Here is a 24,024-nt window from a genome sequence, read left to right on the forward strand (position 1 = left end):
AATCTCAGTTGCCAGGGCCACAAATACAAATTCCATCTAGACACCGTTGTTATAGAGCACACAAAAACATATACATACCTCAGCCTAAACACCAGTGCCACAGGTAAACTTCCACAAAACTGTGAATGATCTGAAAGACAAGGCAAGAATGGCCTTCTACGCCATCAAAAGGAACATAAAATTTGACATACAAATTAGGATCTGGCTAAAAACACTTAAATTAGTCATAGAACCCTAGTTATAGAACCCATTGCCCTTTATGGTTGTGAGGTCTGGAGTCCGCTCACCAACCAAGAATTCACAAATGGGACAAACACCAAATTAAGACTCTGCATGCAGAATTCTGCAAAAAAATCCTCTGTGTACAATGTAAAACACCAAATAATGTGAGTGTACTGTGAGTGTAACTTTTGTGAGTGTAATATTTACTGTCAATTTTTTGTTTACTATCTACTTCACTTGCTTTGGCAATGTTAACATATGCTTTCCATGTCAATAAATCCCTTAAATTGAAATTGAATTGAGAGCAAGAGAGAGAGAGAGAGAGAGAGAGAGAGAGAGAGAGAGAGAGAGAGAGAGAGAGAGAGAGAGAGAGAGAACAAGAATGAAAGGCAGGACGAGAGGGAGGGAAGGAGAGAAACAAGCACAGCATGAGAAGTGATTGATTCTATTTGATGTACTGCTCCAGCTTCAGCACTGCTTGGCCCTCCCTCCGGGCAATTCAGCTGTGCTTCACTAAGAGCTTGCCTGCTCTGTGAGTGTGCGTGTGTGTATGAGTGTGCGTGTGTGTATGCGCGAAGTGTGCATGCACGCGTGTGTGCACTCGTTCCTGTGTGTGCGAGCGCGTGCATGTGTGTCGGGGAGACATTGTTCCTTGACGTCAGCACTCAGCCAAGCCTGCCGCTGTAGCTGCCGCTGCTCGCCTCTCAAACATGTCTTTGTTATTCCGTAGCTTCCGTCGGAGACCGGTGACTCGCAAAATACGGAACCGATAGCCTACTTACCAAAGATCTGCATGGCGCTCGGACTCTCTATCGACGACTGAGAGCGGATGTGACATGTAAAATATAGGCTATCAACGATGTTGTTATTCAGAGATGACAATGATGATGAGGAGGAAAATAGTAGCCTAATGATAACAACAACAATAATTTGTTTATTTTATATGCCATTAAGACTATTTATAATATTCTCCTATTATTTCAATTATTATCATTATGCATATTGTGAATAGTGTTTATGTAGCTAGCCTATGTTATTATTGTTATTATTATTATTACGTGAGTGTTGTTATTATTATTATTGTTACTATTATTACAATATAGGCATATTTGTATTGATTTGTGTATTATTATTGTAATCATTATTACCATTTGTTATTATTAGGCTATTAGTATCATCATTTATATAATCAATATTAGTCCTAATATAGGCCTGCATCTATTAAATTGTTTAGCACGTTTTTGAGTGATTTGATTTCAACAGTTTATAAATATTTGAAAAATGTATTCAGTTGGTAATACATTACCAAACACACCCCCTCCACTAAGAATCGAAATCCAAACTGACCGTGGCAAAAATGATTTCACTCTCGTCCGCTCAGGCGTTTCCAGCTTGTCCTATGGCCTTTCTGTAATGCAGGTCACTCCCGTAGTATTCCTAAATCGCTCCCACCACCGGAATCTGGGACACATTTTGTCAGCAGCCGCAAAGCATGGCTCCTTCTGTGGTAACTGAATAGCCAGTGTAATTTGACACTTCAACTTGCCGTGGCTCTCTACGGTAGTTGATTCAGTCACTCACACGCTAACGCTACGGTGATCGGTTTTTCTTGTATTTGTGAAGTGAAAAGGGACGCAGTGTAGGTCTACACGAAATTCGGGAAAACAAAGCGGATTTCTTCTCCTAGCCGAGCTAAAAGTAAGTTCCGTTCCGTGGTTGTTTCCGTATTGTAGGCTGTTCAATCACACCTCGCCGTGGGTTGGTTGCACAGACAGACATGGTTTTGTGTGTGGGCATTAACGTTACTGCCTTCGATGAGTTCGCTGCTCGCTGGCCAGACTCAACCCCAGCGCCAACAATAGACTGACCCAGAAGCCAGAGAATCAGAACAGAACCAGCCGGTATACTTAAACTGGATAGGGTATTATTATTATTTTTTTTACTATTGCGTCCGAGTCTAGAAATATATATTTTTAGCTAGGTCCGTGCACAGCGTGGATTTGTTGCTTGCGTGCGGTTAGTTGTGGTTTGTTCGGTTGCGTTTAGCCTACATTGAGACATTTAGAGAAGGCTGTTTGATTGTTGGTAAACAAATGACGTTGATTAGTTTGCTGGGGTTAATCTTCCCTTAATCTGGGAATGTATGTCAGGTAACTAATAGGCTAGTTCAGCAAGCAAAACAAGGCTGGACTGAGTCGACTGCCTTCTAAAATAGCCTAGCCTACCTGTTGTAATAATAGCATACCACAAATCCAAACTGCTTTGCTGTTTTGGCACGTTGTTAGTGTTACAATGTAACATTTGTATCTCCCGCTCTCAACATGTAAAATGTGTAGGCCTTAGCCTACTAGGCTATTATTTGTATGCCCGCGCCACGTAAATTATGCAGCACTGAACTGTTAAAATAGACTTTATATCTTGCATTGTATTTTCCAATCAGACTTGCAGAAAACCAATCGCTGGGCCGCTGTGCGTGCCACGGGCGGCGGCGTCTCTGGCGAGCCCTCCCCGATAAATTCCTCCGTCTGGATGTGAGGCCAGCCGGGGCAGCGGCGGGCGGACCTCCCGGTGGGTGGGAGGGAGAAAAGGAGGGAGCAGAACTGGCTTCTCTTTCATTACCATCTCCACCCGGGCCATGACGGGAGAGACAGAGAGCAGCCAACTCGCAGATGAAAAAATCCTGTAGACTGCACTGAATGAACGGGAGAGGGAGAGAATGCCCTTTTCCTCTCGTTAGTGAGGTATGGGAGTTGGGGGAAACACGAGTTGGAGCGGGTGCGGTAGTTCAGAGGGAGGCAGCGAGGGAGGGAGGAAAAGCTATGGATGTTGATTTCAGATGTTGTAAAGGGGCATGAAACTCCACTTCCAGAAAACCGTAATCCAACAGGTAATACATAGGCACATGGATGGGTTTTGTTTATGTTATCATAAAGGTAGTTTAATGTTGTCTACAATACACACCGTTTAAATGTGAACATATTTACCAGCTGCTTACACTGTCCTTAACATAACTGTAATGTTTTATGTTTATAATTGATTAATAGACACAGCTTGTAAGAATGTGTTAATAAAACATAATTGGAAACAGTGAACTTGACCTAGTCAGTGTAACTGTAAGTTAACAACACTTCTAAAGCCTCACACTATACACACACTATCTCACTGTCAGTCAAGATAACAGGTGCAAGTTGTATGAGGGAAGCCCACCCATCCACCTTTTTTCACCTGCCAGCAGTCATGAAGCAAAGGAGACGGAAATGAAGCCAATCAATACAATTGGAATCAATGCTGTGTTTATGGACTGACAGTGTGGCTGAGTGGAGTGGTGGATTAAGGGAGACCATAGAGGAAACAAGGAAATTAATCATATGCATATTGGATCTAGGCCGGGATGTGTATTATGATTCTGTTGCTATTCCACCCACCGCTTCCCTAGTCAGCCAAGATAACAAGCTGTATGAGGGAAGCCCATCCACCCACAGCTTCCCATGTCAGCCAAGATAACAAGCTGTATGAGGGAAGCCCATCCACCCACAGCTTCCCTAGTCAGCCAAGATAACAAGCTGTATGAGGGAAGCCCATCCACCCACAGCTTCCCTAGTCAGCCAAGATAACAAGCTGTATGAGGGAAGCCCATCCACCTATCTGCATTCATTAGGCAATGGATACAAGGAAATGAAGCAAGGTGAAACCCTTTAAATACACTCCCATTGCTCCTCACTTAATCACAAACTCGTAGTAGTTCCATTCTTCTTCCATATTCTCTATTCCCATTCCCCACCCACAGCCTCAGTCTAGAATTGAGCTAAGGTAACGCATTTAGAACCTACGCCACACTAATCACTGCTGTGACAGCTTGACGTTTCACCTAACTGTTAGTGTTCTATTGTAGAGGGTTGTGAAATTGTTGGCTGGTGTTCACTCAGACTCGCTCACTAGACATGGATTCTCTGTCTGCTGGTGTCATGCCTTCGGCTCTTATACCACCCACTCCTGTCCGTCTGTCCCATAGCACAAGACAACCTTTGTTTCTGTCAGTCAGATTCTCTCTGTGTGGCATGGTTCTCTTGGTTGTTGAACATATCACAGTTGTTTTTGTGAAATGCTTTCATTTGTATTTTCTTGAAATTTATGTCAGGGAAAATATCTCTTAAGTGGAGAAATATGTCAATAATACAGAGGAATATTATGAAAATCTAAAACTGCATGGAGCTTTTACATTTGGACATATTGCATATCTGAAGTGTTCAATTTGAATTTGACTGCACCAGACTTCCTCAGTGTTCACACTATTGAATTTGTTATCTCTCTCTCCAAAAGGCTATTGATTAATTTGACTGCATGATAGCCTCCTGGTCGCAATTCCATTTGATTTGAATTACTATTGTGTAGCATTAGACCGTAATAGAAACTGGCACTCTAACCATATTTACCCAGCTAGGTTGAGAGAGAGAGAGCGAAAGATCAAACTACTATTTGGTTTTGTTTATAGGGTGTTACAATATTGTAAACAAGCACATATCAAGAGAGCGCAGACTGGTACTCTGACTCACTGTTACTGACTTCTATTCACACATCTGTGAGTGCTGCCCTGTGGGGCCTATCTATCCATTTTACCTCTGCCAACCAGGGGGGGGGGGGTCAGCCGGTAACACTCACTCGTTTAATGAGAGCCTTTACTTCAGTAAGGTATTAGAACAGCATATAGCCCCTGTCTCGGTAAGTGCCTTTTCTTGAAAGAGGCAGAGAGAGAGAGAAGAGTGGCAGATACAGGTAGAGAAACTGAAAGTACATGTGAGTGAAAGAGCGAGAGAGAGACTGGAAAAAGAGGACTCACTGGCCTTACCCTGTCACTGGCTCATGCATGTTTGATTTGACATTCGTTGGTACTTTGCGCAACGAGTGCAGGGAAGGGGATGTCACAATGGCCACGTCCTGCTCAGTTCCCTTCTGCAGTGCGTGTGTCTGAGCAGTGTGTGTGCCACTGTGTGTACCACTGTCCGTCTGTCCATCCGTCCTCCATGCCTGCCTGTTTCCCTGCCTACCTGGCTGACTGGCTGGGCAGCTGACTTACTGATTGACTGGCTAACTGACTGGTTGACTGACTGGCTGCCTGCACTTAAGATTTCTCACCATCGCAAACAATTACCTTCACATTTTTACTGCTGATGAAATCTTCACTCGCTGTGTCTGTGGCAGTGAAGTGTGTGTCTGAGCAATCTGCACACGAGTGTGTGTGTGTTTGTTAGTGCTGAGCGATTAGTGCTTTTTGAGGTTGGATCATTTGTGGTTTGATTATAAAAAAATAATCTCAATTTACGATTAAAAAATAATAATTTATACCTTAAATGCATTATGAAATTCCAAAGCCCAAAATAGTGATCATTCAATTGCAAACGTTGCATGTATTCCATTGTCTCTGTCAGGTCCACATAGAAAAATAGGAAATGACTATGAAATAATAAATTATTTTAGTTGTATGTTACTTAGTTTTATTTAGTCATCACCTCATCTCTGCTCAGACAGTAGCAGCCAGACAGACAACTGTCTAACGTTGTCTCTGTGCTCCCCATACTGTACTGTCTTTAGTCATCCTATTTAGCTAGGCCAGCCTGGCAAAGAATGCTGAAGAGCTGCCTGGCAATCATTTTAATAGTTTTTCAAAGTAGATAAGGCATACTTTCACAAACCGTCTCTATCCCCCTCTCTCATGTGGTCTGTGTGTATCTAACCTAACACAGCAGACGTAAAAGTGTATCCATCTCTGTCCAAGTAGGAAAAAAAAGACGCAATGGATTATGGTCATTGTAGTTCAAGGAAAATAACAAATTCAACTTCATATTCATCGTCTCCAGCACCACACCAACAGCAACATATGTGAAAATGGCGCGTTTCTATGTTTTGTAGTAAAAAAAGATTGGTGAAGATAATTGTTTCCAATAACATCATCCATGTGCATTGTGTGATTATTTTTTTTAACCAATTACAACAAAACATAGAAACTTGTCTTTTTCACATGTTGAGGTGGAGTTGGAGATGATGAATATGAAGTTGAACATTTTTTACATTTCCCTTTTAATTACCACATTTCTGAACTGAACTAGGTTCAATATTTGCCTAGTGAAAACTACAACTCCCTTCAGCCCAGTGTGCCATATATTTCTTGACTTCATTTCGCTAGGAAATTAAATGATTTCTCTAGAGAAACGGCACGTTGGGCTCACAGAAAACCCAGAACTAAATGGAATTCAAGTAATTGAACCGACATCGGTCAATTAGTTGTTTAATAATGAAAAAAATCACAATGTCAGTTAATCGCTCAGCACTAGTGTGTGTTTGTCTTGTAAATCCTGTTTAAGACAAACACGTTGTCCTTATCCTTAGACTGTTTTCTTGTGAGTAGAGTACAGAACAGCAGGGCTGCATCCCCCACGGAACCCTATTCCCTATATAGTGCATTACTTCGAAAGTCAAAAGTAGTGCGCTCTATAGAGAATAGGGTGCCATTTAGGACACGAGCCTAGCTCATGAGTCTCTTCTGTTTCCATGCTGGGTTGGTGAGTTCACTGTGTCAGCTCTCTCCTCTGTGATCCGTCTAGGTTATATAGGTCTCTCATTTGATAATACAGCCTCTCTGACTGTATGGAAGTCAACTACAACCTCTGCCAAGTCTCTCTCTCATACCAGAGTAATAACAGTGTAATTGATTGTTTTTTGTGAAGCCACCCACCTCTCATCACTACTATTTCAAATGTATTTTCTATTACCTCATCAGAATAATGATCTTCTATTCCTTTATAGGAAGTCTGGAGTCATGTCTTTATGTCTGTGACTGTGTTTGGGCTATGGGTTTAATGTTACTATGTGTGTGGGATGGAGAGTGACGGTGTAGACTGCCTGAAGAGGGTAGAATCACATCCAACCTACCCTATAGGATACATACAGATGTGCCATCTTAAAATGATGCTACAGAGGTTTTGTATAATTTTAGCTAGTACTTTTGCACAATTGTGTACAGCGTGATCCATTTCGTATGATAATGGATACGTCTTGCAAAACAACTAAATGTGTGTGTGTGTATTTATTTATACTAGAGGTCGCCGATACCGATTGGAGGACCAAAAAATGCAGATACCGATTAATCAGCCATTTTTTATTTTTTATTTTTATATATAACAAAGTATTTGTAATAATGACAGTTACAACAATACTGAATGAACACTTTAACGTAATATAATACATCAATAAAATCAATTTAGCCTCAAACAAATAATGAAACATGTTCAATTTGGTCTAAATAATGCAAAAACAAAGTTTTGGAGACGAAAGTAAAAGTGCAATATGTGCCATGTAAGAAAGCTAACGTTTAAGTTCCTTGCTCAGAACATATGAAAGCTGGTGGTTCCTTTTAACATGAGTCTTCAATATTCCCAGGTAAGAAGTTTTAGGTTGTAGTTATTATAGGAATTATAGGACTATTTCTCTCTATACCATTTGTATTTCATTAACCTTTGACTATTGGATGTTCTTATAGGCACTTTAGTATTGCCAGTGTAACAGTATAGCTTCCGTCCCTCTCCTCGCTCCTACCTGGGCTCGAACCAGGAACACATCGACAACAGCCACCCTCAAAGCGGCGTTACCCATGCAGAGCAAGGGGAACCACTCCAAGTCTCAGAGCGAATGACGTTTGAAACGCTATTAGCGTGCACCCTGCTAACTAGCTAGCCATTTCACATCGGTTACACCAGCCTAATCTCGGGAGTTGATAGGCTTGAAGTCATAAACAACGCTGTGCTTGCGAAGAGCTGCTGGCAAAATGCACGAAAGTGCTGTTTGAATGAATGCTTACGAGCCTGCTGCTGCCTACCACCGCTCAGTCAGACTGCTCTATCAAATCATAGACTTAGTTATAACATGATAACACACAGAAATATGAGCCTTAGGTCATTAATATGGTCGAATCCGGAAACTATCATCTCAAAAACAAGCCGTTTATTCTTTCAGTGAAATACGGAACCGTTCCGTATTTTATCTAACGGGTGGCATCCATAAGTCTAAATATTCCTGTTACATTGCACAACCTTCAATGTTATATCATAATTACGTAAAATTCTGTCAATTTAGGTGGCCCAAACTGTTGCATATACACTGACTCTGCGCGCAATGAACGTACAGGACACGCAAGACAACTTGAAATCGGCCCCAATTAATCGGCCATTCTGATTAATCGGTCGACCTCTAATTTACACACACACGCACACGCACACACACACGCACACGCACACGCACACGCACACGCGCACGCACACGCACACGCACACACGCATACATACATACTTTATGTATGTATCATTCAAAAGTTTGGACACACCTACTCATTCAAGGGGTTTCTTTAATTTTACTATTTTCTACATTGTAGAATAATAGTGAAGACATTAACACTATGAAATAACACATATGGAATCATGTAGTAACCAAAAAAGTGTATCAAATCCAAAATATATTTTATATTTGAGATTCTTCAAACGAGTTACCCTTTGTATTAACCTTCATGTCTTGAAGTAATGATGGACTGTCGTTTCTCTTTGCTTATTTGAGCTGTTCTTACCATAATTTGGACTTGGTCTTTTACCAAATAGAGCTTTCGTCTGTATTCCACCCCTACCTTGTCACAACACAACTGATTGGCTCAAATATATTAATAATTAGACATTTCACACATGAACTTTTAAGAAGGCACACCTGCATCCAATTTGTAAGTCGCTCTGGATAAGAGCGTCTGCTAAATGACCTAAATGTAATGTAATGTAATGCATTCCAAGTGACTACCTTTATGAAGCTGGTTGAGGGAATGCAAACAGTGTGCAAAGCTGTCAAGGCAAAGGGTGGCTACTTTGAAGAATCTCAAATATAAAATATAGTCTGATTTTGTTTAACACTTTTGTTTGGTTACTACATGGGTCAATGTGTTATTTCATAGTTTTGATGTCTCCACTATTATTCTACAATGTAGCAAATAGTTAAAAAAAAGACCCTTGAATGAGTAGGTGTGTCCAAACTTTTGACTTGTGCTGTAGTTGTATGGCATGTTACGAATTCCAATTCGTACACTATGTTAAGAATTTGTAAGTTCTTAAAATCCCGGATTGTATCTTTAATTTGACTCTGCTTTTCACAGCAGGAAAATAATCCTGCACCAACAGGACATTTTAATTATTATGTGGATTCTAATTAATGTACATTTTTGTAGGGGTTGATACATTTTTCATTAGGACAAATCAAGTCTGCCATTTTTAAGTGGAAATGACAAACTTTAGAAGCCATTTTATAAAAAATTGACAACACTTCAATTTGCACTTCATGCTGAGGTGGAAAATTTGTTGCGACAACAGAGTGATCAAATTAAGATAGCAGATCTGTACTGTAATTCCTTGTTCTCTAACATAATTTGTACACAGTGAAACTAATTGAAGGTCAAATGTTAAATATTGGGGTGTTGTGTAATAGAGAAAATAAGAAAATAAAAACTGATATGGATGGAGTATCAACATTTCCTGAGTATGGAATATTTGTCGCAAGATGTGAGGCAGGCACGTATTTACACTAATATACAGTTGTGTTTCTGTTTTTGTTGCACACGGTAAACATTTTAGTTGTGTTCCCACATGTCCCAATATCAAATTGGCGTGCCACTGCCATCCCCACAGGGCTCTGTCTCTCCCTGCCTGCCGCCTCCTCCCAACCACTCAGCCAGCAGCGAGTGTGTCCTTTAGAGAGAGAACGATTGAGTATGTGTGTGTGAGTTGTGTGTGTGCCCACTTGCTGCCCTCCCCTCATTGTGACTCTGGCAGTGTAAGCCAGGCTGTTTCTGTGTGTGTGCGTGTGTGTGCGTGGCTGTTTCCCAGGGTTCTAAGCCCTGCCGGTCCTTTCATACCCCTGCTGCCTGGGCGGCTCAGATAAAGAGACATATTAAAACCTCCCTCGCTGTGGAGAGTGAGAGACAGAGGTGAAAGAGGGGTAGAGGGGGCCAGAGGAAAAGCATATTTGTCTCATCCCATGACAGCTGTCGTGTACCTGTCTAATTAAAATAGTTATCACTGGTCATTCAGTGAAATGATATCACTCATCAGTATATCTAAACTACATAAATAAAACAATATCAACAATATATTTGTGATACTTAACCCTAAATCACCCCAATCGGAAATCATCTCCCCAGTTTATCAGCCAGTCGATGTGTTGTACCAGATACAATATTATTTTCCTCTCCCTTTGCAGTAGTTTTGGCTTTCATGGGGCTACAGAGGATAATCTGTTTGCCTTCCATTTGGGACTTAATTTATTCTACTGATCAACAACATTTGCATAGAAGTAGCTTATTTTATAAAAGTGCTCTTTAACCAGTAATGACATCATTCATGAAGCAGGAGGGGGGTTGTCAGTTGGAGCACTATTCACACAGTCAGTTTGCTGAGGCAATAAATTCACTGACGCCAGATAATATTTGGGAGAGAGAGGCCAATTATAAAAAAGTGAATTAATAAAGTTTTGATGGCAATTCGTTGTCATGGTTAGCATATTATCACAAAGTACTAGGGATAGTGAATTGATGTTAGCTTAAGCTGTTAGCTAGCAAGGAAAGTTAGCCTGCAAAGCTGGAAGCTACCACTATCTTCTTGCATTGTAACGTGTTCTAGCCTGTATGGAGATTGTTTTGCAAACAGTAATTAACAGATTTAACATTTCTACATGTGGTGTCTCATTATTCAAGTGTGTTAACTTAAGGGGAGCATGAGAGGGGAGCTAACATGATGCAGCCCAGACTCCCAGTGCAGGCTAAGGGGAGTATGAGAGGGGAGCTAACATGATGCAGCCCAGACTCCCAGTGCAGGCTAAGGGGAGCATGAGAGGGGAGCTAACATGATGCAGCCCAGACTCCCAGTGCAGGCTAAGGTGAGCATGAGAGGGGAGCTAACATGATGCAGCCCAGACTCCCAGTGCAGGCTAAGGGGAGCATGAGAGGGGAGCTAACATGATGCAGCCCAGACTCCCAGTGCAGGCTAAGGTGAGCATGAGAGGGGAGCTAACATGATGCAGCCCAGACTCTCAGTGCAGGCTAAGGGAAGCATGAGAGGGGAGCTAACATGATGCAGCCCAGACTCCCAGTGCAGGCTAAGTGCAGCATGAGAGGGGAGCTAACATGATGCAGCCCAGACTCCCAGTGCAGGCTAAGGGGAGCATGAGAGGGGAGCTAACATGATGCAGCCCAGACTCCCAGTGCAGGCTAAGTGCAGCATGAGAGGGGAGCTAACATGATGCAGCCCAGACTCCCAGTGCAGGCTAAGTGCAGCATGAGAGGGAGCTAACATGATGCAGCCCAGACTCCCAGTGCAGGCTAAGGGGAGCATGAGAGGGAGCTAACATGATGCAGCCCAGACTCCCAGTGCAGGCTAAGGGAAGCATGAGAGGGGAGCTAACATGATGCAGCCCAGACTCCCAGTGCAGGCTAAGTGCAGCATGAGAGGGGAGCTAACATGATGCAGCCCAGACTCCCAGTGCAGGCTAAGGGGAGCATGAGAGGGGAGCTAACATGATGCAGCCCAGACTCCCAGTGCAGGCTAAGGGAAGCATGAGAGGGGAGCTAACATGATGCAGCCCAGACTCCCAGTGCAGGCTAAGTGCAGCATGAGAGGGGAGCTAACATGATGCAGCCCAGACTCCCAGTGCAGGCTAAGTGCAGCATGAGAGGGGAGCTAACATGATGCAGCCCAGACTCCCAGTGCAGGCTAAGGGGAGTATGAGAGGGGAGCTAACATGATGCAGCCCAGACTCCCAGTGCAGGCTAAGTGCAGCATGAGAGGGGAGCTAACATGATGCAGCCCAGACTCCCAGTGCAGGCTAAGGGGAGCATGAGAGGGGAGCTAACATGATGCAGCCCAGACTCTCAGTGCAGGCTAAGGGGAGTATGAGAGGGGAGCTAACATGATGCAGCCCAGACTCCCAGTGCAGGCTAAGTGCAGCATGAGAGGGGAGCTAACATGATGCAGCCCAGACTCCCAGTGCAGGCTAAGGGGAGCATGAGAGGGGAGCTAACATGATGCAGCCCAGACTCCATAATAAGGGGGGACTGCTGTGCTTAGACAGACTTGATCCGTGAGACACATTTGACAAGTACCAAAAGTAACAAGTTCTAGCACCAAACCGTTTTTCATGTTCTAGTATCGGAAAAATACAGACGTTTCAGTATATCGTGCAACACTAGCGTGCGTGCGTGCGTTGCGCAAATGTGTCCCCACCTTTGTTTGTTCCCGGAGACCAGCATTGATCTACTGCAGATTCCTTGCCAGGGCCCTGTCCACTGCAGTCTTTGCCAGGGCCCAGCTTGCAGCCTCCAAAACAATGTTTGTCATTGTCTTGCTGTGATTTATAATAATCTGTTGACAAACAACGGTACTCTCTCATTTTCTGTATGATTTAAAATGATTCAGATGCTCAAACCCATTTCTCAGGAACATATGCCAGGTGTGTAAACCAACAACAAGAACAGACTATGTAAAGCTAGGCAGATTACTATTTAAAAAAATATATATATAAATTGTATTTGGATTGATTAGTTTAACTTCTTACCCCTTTTTCTCCCCAATTTCGTGGTATCCACTTGGTAGTTAGTCTTGTCCTATCGGCTGCAACTCCCGTACGGACTCAGGAGAGGCGAAGGTCGAGAGCCATGCGTCCTCCGAAACACAACGCAGCCATGCCGCACTGTTTCTTGACACACTGCTCGCTTAACCCGGAAGCCAGCCGCACCCATGTGTCGGAGGCCGCACCTGTGTGTCGGAGGAAACACTGTGCACCTGGCGACCGAAGTCAGCTTGCAGGCACCCGGCCGGCCACAAAGAGTCGCTAGAGCACGATGGGACAAGGGAATCCTGGCCAGCCAAACCATCCCCTAAACTGGACGACGGCAATTGTACGCCACCTAATGGGTCTCCTGGTCACGGCCTTCTGCGACACAGCCTGGGATCGAACCCTGGGCTGTAGTGACGCGTCAAGCACTGCGATGCAGTGACATAGTCTGCTGGAACTAGGCAGATGACTTCTGAGATTACATTTATTTTATAATACCTCATAATAGACATAACATGTAATGTTATTATAATGTGTTTCCCTAACAACTGTTCTCGGAGCCATTTCAACTTTATAGCTCCTAATAGATGAGGAAAAGCTGATCCCAGATCTGTGCATAGAGGGCTGGGTGGGATGGTAAACATCAGACACAGACAGGGAATAGGGCTAGCCTGTCTATGAACTGCACACACACACACACACACACACACACACACACACACACACACACACACACACACACACACACACACACACACACACACACACACACACACACACACACACACACACACACACACACACACACACACACACACACACACCCATCTCTGGATGTCATGTCAGAAGTACGTTTCCCTGATATATCTAATCAATATAACTGTATTTCATAAGAGGTGTGTGTGTGTGCGCGACATGTCTGTTAGTGTGCGTGTGTGGGGGGAGGGGGTTGGGGCGCTTCCTGTCCTTATTTTCTCTGGAATTCCTTTATTTTTGGAAGTCCGGAACAGAACAGGAAAAACTGAAATGTGTGTTTTGACTAAGGGCATGTTCTCCTTGAGAACACACACAAACACACACTGCTGTTTTTAAAAGCCAGGCACAGCCAAGGTGCTTTTCTCCTCTTAGCGTATAACCGTTCAGCAGGCAACAAAACAGATACATCTTCTTCCCTGTTAGCACTAGCTAGGCTGCCTTTAGGCTGCTAGTGTACTCATGTTGAAGCTGTCCTCAATACCTCAAAGTTAGACTTTGTCAGTTGAAAGACAGTGGCATACCTTCCCAATACTGTAGCCTACATGAATAATGGAAACTACCTTCATTTCCTCACTCCTGCCCGTCTGTCCACAGTAAGTATGCATGTTGAACCTGGAACAGCATGTTTCCACTCCTGTTTAGTGAAGGAGGAAGCAGTGGTCACAATGTCCTGCTCAGCTGAGGGGTTCAAATTATATTTTACCTTGTAACACTTCATATTGAGTTATAACCACATAATAAAGCCTTATAAGATATGTACAATGCATTATAATGCATGACACAGGCACTAAATACCTATAACTCATACACACACATTCGTTTCCGATAAACTAAAAAGTGAACTGTTACAATTGTCAACTTGTCTTCTTCAACTCTCCATGCGACCACTGATGTTCCGTCACTTGTATTCTGTCACAAGTTCCTTATCAGGGGCAGACTGTCACTTTAACTAGCCAACTCCCACGAAGGAAGTCTTTTCCTCTTGTTTCCCTCTTGTTTGAAGGGGTCTTGTGTTTGGAAAGAGAGGGAGAGAGAGAGGGAATTGAATAGGCTTCTTGCCTGCCTGCTTCTATTGAGCCAGGCCCATTCTTCAGCCAGCTCCTGAAACAGTCGGGAGGAGGGGAGGTATTTCCCTTTGCCGAGGAGGAGCAAGAGAAAGAAGAAAAGGTGGAGGAAGAGATGAGCGAGAGAAAGGGAGGGGGAAGATGAAGAGGAGGTGGTAGGGCGAAGGAATGCAGTAGAGAGGAAGGACTGGGAGGAGAAGGAAAGACGGGCAACCTGTCAGGCTGTCAGTGGAAATCTGTTTGACGTGTCACTTTGTAAATCGTTATGAAGCCTTTCTATGAGCTGCTCTACATTTCCTTTGTACTGCGATGATGGTAATGTTGGTTGCTGGCCAGCCAGCGCTGAGATTATTATTAGCTATCTCTCCCCTCCCCTGTTCATAGAAGGGGGAGTAGAGTGAGTCAATGTTCGGACACGTGTTCTGCAGTTATGTTTTTGTGATTTTATCTTGCTTGTGTTGCTATCGACTCGATGCTCAATTTAGTCGTTTTCACTCACAAAATAATTGCTGATATTCTAAGTACCCACTTGGTCTCTGTCACAAATGGAACCCTATTCCCTATATAGTGCACTACTTTTTACCAGGCCTTTTGGTCTTCCCTCTGTGTTTTGTGGTCAGCTGAGTTGAGATCCAGCAGTCAGTGCTTGAGAGGAGTGTCTCTAAACTCAGTGTCACTTTCTGGCCAAACAGGTTTCAGCTTGACGGCATCATGACAGAAAACATTAAATCCTACACAATGATAAGCCTGTATGGCATAGCGTGCTGTTGAATCAACATCATCCACTCCTCCCCCCTGTCACTCACTCTCTCCCCTCTGTTCCTCACAGTCACTTGCTCTCTCACTGTTCTCTCTCATTTCTTTCTCTCGCTCTAGCTCTCTTCTTCCTCTCCCTTTGAAGATCCCTCTGTGACCCCTAGGAAAACCCTTTTTGGTTCCAGGTAGAACTATTTTGGGTTCCTTGTAGAATCCTTTCCACAGGGGGATCTACATGGAACTCAAAAGGGTTCTCCTATTGGGACAGCCGAAAAACCCTTTTGGAAAATATTATTTTATTTTTTCTTCTTCTAAGTCTCACTCTCTAACTCTTCCTCTATATAGATTTGTAATCTTCTATAGGGACTTGTCATCTGTCAGTCAACACAATATTGGTAGCCAGCCCATTACCTTCTACTGAAACTATCAGCATGTATGAACCATTTGCATTTTGTTTGCATTGTAACTTCATTCAAATGGCCAATAGTCACAGCACAAGCAAGCGATATTTGCTTGTTGTTTGTAAGCGGGAGTTGGTGTTATGTGTGGGAAGTCACACAGTCTGTCTGTCTGTGTCTAGCTGACTGACTGATTGACTGACGAGCTGGCTGGCTGACTGCCTGATTGACTGCCTTCCCGACGACTGAATGTGGCCTATCTCTGATAACTCCTGAAGGGTCTCTCTTTAGATCTACTGGTATATTAAACGGATGAACTGACAGTTTTACATCAAAACATTATCACAAAAAAAGATGTGCATTTGATCTAGGAAAAGGAGAAAAGCCTGTTTTGATTTGACAGTTAAATTACAGTGGGCCAGAGGCCATACCAGCGTTGTTACGAGGTGTGAAACATTGCAATAAAATAGGAAGAGTATTTAATTGACTTTTGGCACATTGCAGTACGAAGAGGTGAGTCTAGACAGCACCTCTCTGCCAATTCTGGCACCTCACATAACCGTGTAATGTGAAAGTTCCCTTTTTATCAAAGCTTTATGAAACTACAGGCTAATGCGTTATATACACACACACACACACACACAGTGGCGATTTTACCATGTACGTCTTGGTGAGGCAAAAATAATCATGCCAGCAAAGCCACAACACTAAACAATACATTAATTGCACTATAACGGTGACAAACGGTGCCCACAAACTGTTAGGGCCTACATAAAGCTGTCCCAACAGCAGAGCTTTGTTTTCAGCACCATGGAGTGAATCCTCACCACTGCTACACCTGGCTATCAGCGGAACCTCGTCTGGCAGTGAAACAGTTCATTCAGCCTCATTTACTGCCTTTAAAATACAGCTGATATGGCTGACTTGCTTAAAAAAATGTGTGTGTTTTTTTATGACAATTGAGATGTGCAAGCTATTGCATAAGGGAATGATGAGTGGATAAGTGGCAATCCGTCATTTTGATTAAGAGCGAGCTAAGACAGATGTTGCCGATAGAACTATTTCTTCAGAACTTATGACCTGTACAGAAACAATTCAGAACATGGGCCATTCTTACATGATTTTCTCCCTGTACACCAAGTCAGAACTGTAAGATAAATTAAGGGGGCATATAAGCAGACAATGAAAGTGCTTACAATATTCGAATGATGACATTTCTCCAAAACAGCCGATATGCTAAATGTGCAATACCAAGTCAGAACAGTAGGCTAAGGACTCCCGGGTGGCGAAGTGGTGAAGGGTGCTGTACTGCAGCGCCAGCTGTGCCACCAAAGACTCTGGGTTCGCGCCCAGGCTCTGTCGTAACCGGCCGCGACTGGGAGGTCCGTGGGGCGATGCACAATTGGCCTAGTGTCGTCTGGGTTAGGGAGGGTTTGGCCTGTAGGGAAATCCTTGTCTCATCGCGCACCAGCGACTCCTGAGGTGGGCCGGGCGCAGTGTGCGATAACCAAGGTTGTCAGGTGCGCACGGTGTTCCTCCAACTCATTGGTGCGGCTGGCTTCCGGGTGGCGCTGTGTTAAGAAGCAGTGCGGTTTGGTTGGGTGTATCGGAGGACGCATGACTTTCAACCTTCGTCTCTCCCGAGCCCGTACGGGAGTTGTAGCGATGAGACAAGATAGTTGCTGCTAAAACAATTGGATACCATGAAATTGGGGAGAAAAAAGGGGTAAAATACACAAAAAAAGAACAAAAAAAAGAACAGTAGGCTATGTTTTGAGGGTGAAAGGGACCAAATTATTAGGGTGAAGCACATCAAATAACATTTTATTAGTCATGTGCCGAATACAACAGGACCTTACAGTGAAATGCTTGCTTACAAGGCCTTAACCAACAATGCAGTTTAAAAATAAAAATAAAATATGGATAAGAATAAGAAATAAAAGTAACAAGTAATTAAATAGCAGCAGTAAAATAACAATAGCAAGACTATATACAGAGTCAATGTGCAGGGGCACCGGTTAGTTGAGGTAATATGTACATGTGGGTAGAGTTATTAAAGTGACTATGTATAGATGATAATAACAGAGAGTAGCAGCGATGTAAAAGAGGGGGGGGGGGGAATGCAAATAGTCTGGATAGCCATTTGATTAGATGTTCAGGAGTCTTATGGCTTGGGGTGGAAGCTGTTTAGAAGCTTTTTGACCTAGATTTGGCGCTCTGGTACCGTTTGCCGTGCGGTAGCAGACAGAGACTGTTCTCTCTAAGGTGGCTGGAGTCCGTGACAATTTTTAGGGCCTTCTTCTGACACCGCCTGGCATAGAGGTCCTGGATGGCAGGAAGCTTGGCCCCAGTGACGTACTGGGCCGTACGCACTACCCTCTGTAGTGCCTTGTGGTCAGAGGCCGAGCAGTTTCCATACCAGGCAGTGATGCATCCCAGGATGCTCTCGATGGTTCAGCTGTAGAACCTTTTGAGGATCTGAGGACCCATGCCAAATATTATCAATCTCCGGGAATAGGTTTTGTCGTGCCCTCTTCATGACTGTCTTGGTGTGCTTGGTCCATGTTAGTTTGTTAATGTGGACACCAAGGAATTTGAAGCTCTCAACCTGCTCCACTACAGCCCGGTCATTGATAATGGCGGGCATGCTTGGTCCCCTTTTTTCCCTGTAGTCCACAATAATCTCCTTTGTCTTGATCACGTTGAGGGAGAGGTTGTTGTTCTGGCACCACAAGGCCAGATCTCTGACCCTCCTCCCTGTAGGCTGTCTAGTCGCTGTCAGTGATCAGGCCTACCACTGTTGTGTCATCAACAAACTTAATGATGGTGATGGAGTCGTGCCTGGCCGTGCAGTCATGAGTGAACAGGGAGTACAGGAGGGAACTGAGCACGCACCCCTGAGGGGCCCCTGTGTTGAGGATCAGTGTGGCGGATGTGTTGTTACCTACTCTTACCACCTGAGGGCGGTCCGTCAGGAAGTCCAGGATCCAGTTGCAGAGGGAGGTGTTTAGTCCCAGGGTCCTCAGTTTATTGATGAGCTTTGAGGGTGTTGAACACTAAGCTGTAGTCAATGAAAGCATTCTCACAGAAGTGTTCCTTTTTGTCCAGGTGGGAAAGGGCAGTGTGGAGTGCAATAGAGACTGCATCATCTGTGGATCTGTTGGGGCAGTATGCACATTGGTGTGGGTCTAGGGTTTCTGGGATAATGGTGTTGATGCGAGCCATGACCAGCTTTCAAAGCACTTCATGGCTACAGACGTGAGTGCTACGGGTCGGTAGTAATTATAGTATGTAATTGTTTGCAAGCCCTGCCACATTCGACGAGCGTCGGAGCCGTTGTAGTACGATTCGATCTTAGTCTTGTATTGACTTTTTGCCTGTTTGATGGTTCGTCGGAGGGCACAGCGGGATTTCTTATAAATGTCCGGGTTACAGTCCCACTCCTTGAATGCGGCAGCTCTAGCCTTTAGCTCCGTGCGGATGTTGCCTGTAATCCATGGCTTCTGGTTGGGGTATGTGCGTACGGTCGCTGTGGGGACGACGTTATCGATGCACTTATTAATGAAGCCAATGACTGATGTGGTGTACTCCTCTGCCATCGGTGGAATCCCGGACCATATTCCTGTGCTACCAAAACAGTCATGTAGCATCTGCTTCATCTGACCATTTTTCTATTGCTCTAGCCACTGGTGCTTCCTTCTTTAAGGTTTGCTTGTAAGCAGGAATCAGGAGGATAGAATTATGGTCAGATTTGCCAAATGGAGGGTGACTGAGAGCTTTGTATGCGTCTCTATGTGTGGAGTAAAGTGGGTCCAGAGTTTTTTTTTCTCTCCTCTGGTTTCACATGTAACATGCTGATAGCAATATGGTAAAACTGATTTATGTTTCCCTGCATTAAAGTCCCCGGTCACAAGGAGTGTCGTCCCTGGGTGAGTTTTCTTGTTTGCTTATGGCGGAATACAGCTCATTCAATGCTGTCTTAGTGCCAGCCTCTGACTTGTGGTATGTAAACAGCTACAGAAATACAGATGATAAACTCTCTAGGTAGATAGTGTGGTCGACAGCTTATCATGAGATACTCTACCTCAGGCCAGCAATAGTTCGAGACTTCCTTAGATATCGTGCACCAGCGGTTATTTACAAAAATACATAGCCCGCCACCCCTTGCGAGCAGAATGGAAGGAAGTGGGGGTTTATTCAATCGCCTACGAATTCTCAGAAGTCAGTCGGCCCTTTGGACCCTTTTTGTCCGCCTCCTCTTCACGCAAATCACAGGATATGGGCCTGTTCCAGAGAAAGCAGTATATTGTTTGGGGCAGGCTTGTCAGACTCGTTTAATGGACAAAAAGATTCTGCCAGTCCGTGGTGAGTTATCGCAGTTCTGATGTCGAAGTTATTTTCGGTCATAAGAGACAGTAGCGGCAACATTATGTACGAAATAATTGACAAAAAAACACAAGTAAACAAAAAAAACAAACCACAATCGGTTGGGGACACGTGAAACGTCCATTATTGTCAAGGGATACAAACAGCTTACTACACAAAATACACTTATTACTTTCTTAGCTGCAGAATACATTTCTCCCTGGCATATTACATCATCTATGCAGCAGCATACAATACATTTTTGGACTCTCCGTTGTGCTGTTCTCACTTGAACAGGAAGGAGGCACGTCGGTTCTTCTTGTGTTCGGTGTTCGGTCGGTTCTTCTAGGCCCGAGTTCCCGACTTGCAATTCCCAGTTGGATGACCGTTCAAAACATATTTTTCCAGTTGGAGCTTGTTTTTTTTCTTTGAGTTCCCAGTTGTCTTGAACTCACTGAAGTCTGAGACTTCCCAGTTTTGAGTTTCCAGGTGTTTTGAATGTGGCAGAAGTTGGATTGACAGCATGGCCAACGTATTCAACCTTTTCTGGCCCATGACATTGCGTGTGAATGTTTATCCTTTTAAGCTTGGAAAAGAGACCCTTAAACCCAGACTTGGACCACACACCATCTCCACAGAATAGCAGGGGAAGCAAAATAGTGATGCTTACAATTAGCCACTGATTCCTTCCAAACCACTCATTGTTGAAGTTGCAATTTCCAACTTGTTGTGTAATGTTTATGTCCAATGGTCGATGAGCACCGATATGTTTTATCTATAATTGGATGAAAAATGTGCTAGTATATTGTCAACCTGATTCATGGTTATGACTGCTTGTCTAGCTTGCTGGCTAAGATTCTGAAAGTATGGTATTGACATGTCAGATCAAAGCGATGGTAGATCTAACGTGATTTGACCTAATTTTATCTGTGGCCAAGACCGTGAGCCTAATTGGATGGGCACTTCTAATCTAAATATAATGCAGCCCCCAGGGGGGCTTGAACTCTACCTCTCCTTGTAGGTTTTTCAGTGACGTAGTGTTCCCATGGGTGACAGAATACTTAGCCAATTATGGGGCAACTATAGACGATTCCCAACCCCTACGCTCTGTATTTTCCACTAGCCACCCCTCCACAATAGATAGCACTGAGCTAGGCTGAAATGCAAAAATAACATGAAAAAAAAAAAAAAAGAAGTTTTCAGAATGAGTTTTTCCTTACAAAAGGGCTTATTACAGACAGATATACTCCTCAGTTTAGTCATCTGGCCGGTTGGCTGTTGTCATACGATCCCGCAAGGGAAGAAGCCGGATGTGGAGGTCCTGGGCTGGCGTGGTTACACTTGGTGTGCTTTTGTAAGGCCGGTTGGACGTACTGCCAAATTCTCTAAAACAATGTTGGAGGCGACTTTTGGTAGAGAAATGAACATTCTCTGGCAACAGCTCCGTTGGACATTCCTGCTGTCAGCATGCCAATTGCAAGCTCTTTCAAAACATGAGACATCTGTGGCACTTTTCTATAACGTAATGTGTTTTGTTTGTCTATCTTTTGTGAATCTTTCTCTACATGTTTACAACAAGCAATAGGAAGATCTCAGAACAGGGACATTGGGGAATAATATCATATTGTACGGTATACATTTGTACTGTAGGGAAGCCATCTCTGTAGTAATGCAATGTGCCTTTCATAACCACGTGAAACGTCAATTATTATGGAAATGCTGGAATGTGTATTTCTATGAAAGTGATGTTTAATGTAATAATGATGCAAATATGATGATGATATGGATTACATTTATCCTCCTGAATATTAAGGCTATTCTCAACTTCATGTTACACACATACACTCAACCATGCAAATTGGCTGGGTTATTATTTATTTCACACATTATAGTCTTAACCTTATCCAGACATCATACACACTCGCACTAAATCACATCCACTATCACACATGTCAACCTACTCAGATCTACTTCACACTTAATATCCTGACTCAATGTTCTAACATCTGTGGTATTGGCTCACAGGCAAACAGGCAAGGGAATAAAACAACTAAAAGCAAACAAAAAGAACATGAGTATAGCCAGTTATAATTGTATCTGCATAGCAGTTGATAAGAAAAGGCGATCAGCCTTTAAGTGGCAAAAATGGACGGAATGTAACATATACGGTTTACAGGAAACTCACTCTACATCCTTAACCTGTGGAACCCCCCTGCAACCCCCCTGCAACAGCCAGTGCAAGTGCAGGGCGCCAAATTCAAAACAACAAAAATTTAAATTCCTCAAGCATACAAGTATTTTACACCATTTAAAGATACAATTCTCGTTAATCCAGCCACAGTCTGATTTCAAAAAGGATTTACAGCGAAAGCACCACAAACGATTATGTTAGGTCACCACCAAGCCACAGAAAAACACAGCCATTTTTCCAGCCAAAGAGAGGAGTCACAAAAAGCACAAATAGAGAGAATTAATCACTAACCTTTGATAATCTTCATCAGATGACACTCATAGGACTTTGCTACACAATACATGTATGTTAATATGTATATCAAAAAATCTGAGTTTACATTGGCGCGTTACGTTCAGTAGTTCGAAAACACGCGGTGATTGTGCAGAGAGCCACATCAAATGACAGAAATACTCATAATAAACATTGATAAAGATATGACTATTATACATGGAACTTTCGATAAACTTCTCCTTAATGCAAGCGCTGTGTCAGATTTTTAAAAAACTTTATGGAGAAAGCAAACCAAGAAATAATCTGAGTACAGCCTTTAGACAACAAAGCAGCCAAAAAGATACCTGCCATATTGGGTAGTCAACATTACTCAGAAATAGCATTTTAAATATTCACTTACCTTTGATCTTCATCAGAATGCACTCCCAGGAATCCCAGTTCCACCATAAATGTTTGATTTGTTCGATAATGTCCATCAGTTATGTCCAAATATCTTCTTTTGTTAGGGCGTTTGGTAAACAAATCCAAAAGCGCGTTCAGGACACGCCGAACGTCGGACGAAAAGTTAAAAAAGTTCCGTTACAGCCCGTAGAAACATGCCAAACTAAATATGGAACCAATCTTTAGGATGTTTTTAACATAAAACAATTCCTTTGTCTGTACAAATGAAGTGGAACCTTTCACGTGAGCGCGCCAGACCGAGGCTGTGGCACTCTGCCTGACCACTCACTCAAAGAGCCCTCATGAGCTCATCCATTATTGTTTGGGTTACCTTCAAATGTACCTTCATGGGTCATTCAATTCAATATTCATCAGTTTAAAAAAGCTGTTTCTGTCTAAAGTGAAGACAAGCGAAATACAGATACAAAACAAGTTAGAGGAAAAACAAAAAGAACTGGAGGAACATATTCAAGAACAATCTAATGTAATCTACAACAAAAATAAACAAACTGAATGGAATATGGAGAAAAAATGTATCAAATTCTTCCTCAATTTCCAACACAGGAACGCTACTCAAATAATTTGCAGAAACTTGTTGCTAAAGACGGAAGAATCCATGAATCACTGAATTATATTTCAAAAGAGGAAGCTAAATATTTTAAGCAGATGTTTTTTGTTTATCTCATCCTCACCCTCTGAATGAGTTTGCAAATGCACAACTATTAGAGATAATAGAACAAGGAAAAAGGGGGAGGCTTGCAAGCCAAAAAACATCATCCCAACCGTGAAGCACAGGGATGGCAGCATCATGTTGTGTGGGTGCTTTGCTGCAGGAGGGACTGGTGCACTTCACAAAATAGATGGCATCATGAGGAGAGAAAATTATGTGGATATAGTGAAGCAACATCTCAAGACATCAGTTAAACTT

The 24,024-nt window shown here is 43.2% G+C and overlaps 1 protein-coding gene across 5 annotated transcripts in view; it reads left to right on the plus strand.

Moving 5' to 3' along the window:
- Positions 1-1,606: 1,606 nt before the first annotated feature.
- zmiz1a (zinc finger, MIZ-type containing 1a) overlaps positions 1,607-24,024 on the plus strand; it is a 306,966-nt gene continuing 284,548 nt past the window's right edge. For 4 of the 5 annotated variants that reach the window (XM_046358353.1, XM_046358352.1, XM_046358356.1 and 1 more), the window contains exon 1: positions 1,607-1,920. The gene's annotated coding sequence lies outside the window, so the exon portion shown is untranslated. The remainder of the gene's footprint in view (positions 1,921-24,024) is intronic. The other variant, XM_046358358.1, reaches the window with a different exon arrangement.

This window comes from Oncorhynchus gorbuscha, linkage group LG08 (genome assembly GCF_021184085.1).
Source record: "Oncorhynchus gorbuscha isolate QuinsamMale2020 ecotype Even-year linkage group LG08, OgorEven_v1.0, whole genome shotgun sequence".
In the NCBI taxonomy this organism is placed as follows: Eukaryota; Metazoa; Chordata; class Actinopteri; order Salmoniformes; family Salmonidae; genus Oncorhynchus; species Oncorhynchus gorbuscha.